This window comes from Olea europaea, chromosome 6 (assembly GCF_002742605.1).
Source record: "Olea europaea var. sylvestris chromosome 6, O_europaea_v1, whole genome shotgun sequence".
In the NCBI taxonomy this organism is placed as follows: domain Eukaryota; kingdom Viridiplantae; phylum Streptophyta; class Magnoliopsida; order Lamiales; family Oleaceae; genus Olea; species Olea europaea.
Genome location: NC_036242.1, coordinates 8,068,915 through 8,073,817, shown reverse-complemented (window position 1 = coordinate 8,073,817; position 4,903 = coordinate 8,068,915). Strand labels below are relative to the sequence as shown.

General features: G+C 34.9%; 1 pseudogene; it reads left to right on the top strand.

Moving 5' to 3' along the window:
• Positions 1–618: 618 nt before the first annotated feature.
• LOC111395095 lies at positions 619–4,519 on the top strand (annotated as a pseudogene).
• The last annotated feature ends 384 nt before the right edge of the window (positions 4,520–4,903 follow it).

Here is a 4,903-nt window from a genome sequence, read left to right as displayed (position 1 = left end):
TGAATGAGTCAATAGTACAACATTTCAGTACAGGAGTCGACATTTATACCTTGGTTGTGAACGAAACATCTATAATCAAAATATAAATTGTGTCATACTATGCTTTCTCAATATAAGCACCCAACTTATATTATCACAAGTGATCACATACTTTTTGATTCGAATGTTTGATATCAAATACATGCAATAAATAAAATCATAGTTTGTTTATTATATAAAAAATTATTTTATAACCAAAGAAAAATATACTACATGGGTATACAACCCAGTAGAATCTAAATTAGATCTATTTAATTTGACCTTAATTTTTAAATTCATGAGACGATAATGGATTAATTTCCAATTTTTGTTCTAGAATGCATAGATATTTGAAGCATAATCTTCACCTCATAATACTTGGGATTTGCCAATTGTTGCCATGACTGTATTGACAATTTCTCAATCCTCTTACGATTTAATCCAAGTCAAGAAAAGGTGTGAACACTGGACCATATATTCAGTCAATATACGTTTTTAGATTTATTTTATTTTATTTTATTTTATTTATTTTTTAATTATTATTTCCAACCTATGAATATTGAACAAGAAAAACAGAGTGAATGAGGGACAGAACAAGAACCATGCATATACGAAATAAATATTTCCCCTTACTTTTGTCTTCACCTTTTTTATGTTCATCCAGAAAATCTCCAATCAAACGGATACTATAACTACTACACTGATCATTACAGATGGTGAAACCCTGTTTTCATCTGGCGGAAGCTTTGAATTGGGATTTTTTAGCCCAGAAAATTCCAATAATCGATACGTGGGCATGTGGTACAAGGAAATACCAGCTAAGACAGTGGTATGGGTTGCCAACAGAGAAATTCCCCTCACAAATCAATCTGGAGTCTTGAAGGTTATCGAACCAGGACTTCTAATTCTTCTAAACGACACTAATGGTGTCATCATATGGTCTTCGAATACATCACGACCTGTGAAAACTGCAGTTGCAAAATTGCTGGACTCGGGAAACCTCGTTGTGAAAGATGCAAATGATGATGACCCAGTGAACTTTCTATGGGAGAGTTTTAATTATCCGACTGATAAATTGTTACCAGATATGAAGCTCGGGTGGAACTTTATAACTGATTTAGAGGTCTATCTATCATCATGGAAGAGCAAAGAGGATCCAAGTTCAGGAGATTTTACATATCAGTGTGATCCTACTGGTTATCCACAAGGTATCTGGAAAAAAGGCTCAGTTGAGCAGTATAAAACTGGACCTTGGAATGGTCTCCGTTTTAGTGGGACACCAAACTTGAGAAAAAATGATATTTTCAAATTTAAATTAGTACTAAAAAAAATGAGGTGTACTATCAGTATGGTCTCCTTAACAGGTCAGTTATCTCAAGGTTTACATTGAGTCCGAGTGGAGTTGCCGAGCGCTGGACATGGATAGATCAAAAATGTCAATGGAAAGTTTACCTGACTGCTCCAACAGATAATTGTGATACCTATAAATACTGTGGTGCATATGGTAGTTGCGATATTGCAAATTCTCCTGTTTGTGGATGTTTAAATAGATTTCTCCAAAAAGATCCTGAAGCTTGGAAGAAGGCAGATTGGTCGAACGGGTGTGTTCGCAGAAATCCATTGAATTGTCAAACAGATGTATTTCTCAAGTATTCTGGTATTAAATTGCCAGATACACGATATTCCTGGCATAATGAAAGAATGCAAGAGAAAGTGCTTAAACAGTTGCACTTGTACTGCTTATACTTACTTAGATATAAGTAGAGGTGGATGCTTAATTTGGTTTGGAGACTAAATTGACATCAAAGAGCTATCAGCAGAAGGACAAGATATCTACATTAGAATGTCTTCTTCTGAATCCGGTAAGTATTTATTCAACAAAATGCTTAACTATTCACGACATTTCTACTGTTTTTTCTTTTAAGTATATCCAAATTATAATATTGAAGATTTTTCTCCAATTTAACATTTTCCTGAACTTAAAACTTCAGAAGATCTCAAAATGAGCATAAACAAAGCAACCTCCTGTAGTACAGCTTTACTTTTTTAGATTCAATCGATTTAATTTTGCAGCTTAGTTTCAGGGCTTCACATTAGCTTCAATCTATTCTATTAATATTAGTACCCAAAAACGGGGTTACAGATGCAGAAACTTTCATTATAATTATGGCTTTCACTGATATTATATATTACAATAAATACAGGCCCGAATAGAAATCTTATCCCAAAAACACGCATATATTTGAATTCAAAGGAAGTAGAATGTTTACATTACTAGACGAACCAGTGGAAAATGGGATAACTCGGAACTTTCTTTCCTTTATAGACGAGCTTGTCACTTTCAGAAAATGTATCATCATTGAAAATCAATCCCTTTTTTCTTTAATTGTGCAGACTTGAAAGGACGGAAAAGAGAAATTCTAATGGTAAGTTTTCCGTTGTGTATGGGAATGATTCTGCTGGGTCTGAGTATGATTCTGTATGTTTGGAAAAGAAAGAAGAGTAACCAAAAGCTAAGAGGAGGTATGCTAGCAAAATCTATGATTTTTTACTAAAGACAAGTGGAGAAACCGATCTTATCTATGCAAATGGAAACCGTCTTTTGCTTTTCTCTCTGTTTTAGGTGGCCCTGGACACAACTTTGCAGGCAATCACAATGATGAAAGTCACAATAAAGACATAGAGCTACCACAGTTTGACTTACATACAATAACTAAAGCTACTGATAATTTTTCAATTAACAACAAGCTTGGAGAGGGTGGGTTTGGACCTGTTTACAAGGTAATACGTAGTTTTCTTTAATATAACAGGGCAGGCACTACACAGGGAATTTATGCTCTCAGATTTCAATTCAAATTTTATTGATGTTTAATCAATACACCACATCAAATATTTTCCTCCCAGAATAATTTGGAAATTTACTCTTATTATTTATAAAAAATGAAGTCTTTAATACACAGAAAAGCATCAATATACCCTTCCTCACAAATAAAAAGTGAGCGGAGATGAATTATGTAAATCGCTATCATGAAAAATGAATTCCTTTCACATGCTTGATTTCTGATATAGGGGCTGCTGGAAGAGGGGCAGGAAATTGCTGTCAAACGGCTATCAAGAACTTCACTGCAAGGATTCAATGAGTTCAAGAATGAAGTCATTTGTATAGCTAAACTTCAGCATCGAAATCTTGTGAAGCTTCTAGGGTGCTGCATTCAAGGGGAGGAAAAGATGTTAATTTATGAATACTTGACTAATAGATATCTTGATTTGATTTTATTTGGTAAGAAATATTCATCTTGCACAATCAGGAATGATCACTCTCTATCCCGGGTACCACTTGTACACTGTAATAAAAGAGTTCCATAAACACGTAATTATTCTTTATTCCATATGCTGTTTCATGCTATTGTATTCTTGAAGATACTTGGTTATAGATATTGGAATTAATTTCTCATTTCCTTTATCCAACAATCAAATTATTCTCATGACAAGGAATTTTTATTTATTTATTTATTTATTTATTTTTTGGCAGATCCAATGAAAAGTGCAGTTCTTGATTGGCCGAAACGTTTCCACATTATTAATGGCATTGCCAGGGGCCTTATGTATCTCCATCAAGATTCACGCCTCAGAATCATCCATAGAGACCTCAAAGCCAGTAATATTTTGCTAGATTCTGACGTGAACCCAAAGATATCAGATTTTGGTTTGGCTAGAAGTTTTGGAGGAAATGAGACTGAAGCTAACACGAGCAGAGTAGTTGGAACATAGTAAGAATCTCAATCCCATGACAAACCAAATTCTCTTCTATTGGTTATAATTGAATTTCTTCGTTAATTTATCATGCAGCGGTTACATGTCACCAGAATATACAGCAGATGGACTTTTTTTAGTAAAATCAGATGTATTTAGCTTTGGTGTTCTAGTGCTTGAGATAGTGAGTGGCAAAAGAAACAGGATTTTCTCACAGTAATCACCACAACAACCTTCTTGGACATGTAAGTGCAGTGTGCTTATTTCTATGTAATTTGTAATGAAATTACTCCATTTATTTGGGTTCCAAAAATGGTCCTCTAAGATGATTTCAAGTAGTACAGGCATGGAGGCTTTATAAAGAAGGTCGGTCTTTGGAACTAGTCCAAGCATGCCTTGGTGTCTCGGGCAATTTATCGGAGGTTTTGAGATTAATTCATGTGGGATTGTTATGCATTCAACAATGTCCAGAAGAAATGCCAAACATGACTTCAGTAGTGCTAATGTTGGGGAATGAAGGTGTATTGCCTCATGCTAAAAAACCTGGATTTTTCACGGAAAGAGATTTGCTTACTGCTGAAAGTTCAACCAGCACAAATGTTGCAATTTCAATAAACGAAATGACCATTACCCATCTAGATGCACGATAAATATATAGGTTTCATTAGTTGTCCAAATTTTGCTTGTACAATTTTCCAGCTAAAAAATTTGTCATCTTCAGCCAGTATACTGAATTATATCTTTTGTATCTCTTCTGTTATTTACTCTTGACTCTTCTGTGTTAGTTCCACTACTCGGAGGAATATGATTCACTGTCAATCATGGCCAGGTTCAAGTCAACTTTAAGACAATGACAAAGATTACATTTTTGCATATAGAGTGTTAAAATGGGCTGGGTCACAGGTCCAAATTGGCGCGGGCAGTCCGTGGGCTGGCAAGAAGGGGGGCGCCTAAAGTCCGTGCAGGCCTAGATTCAAAAGAAGTGGAACCCTGTTAAGGGCCAAGGGAGCACTCAAAACCAGGCCAATACGGTTGTCACCTCCATTCGCATATGGGTTTACTAAACAATGAAAACTAAACTGTTAAATACTCATCCAGAAAAAGGATTTAAAAAATAATAATAATAAATAAA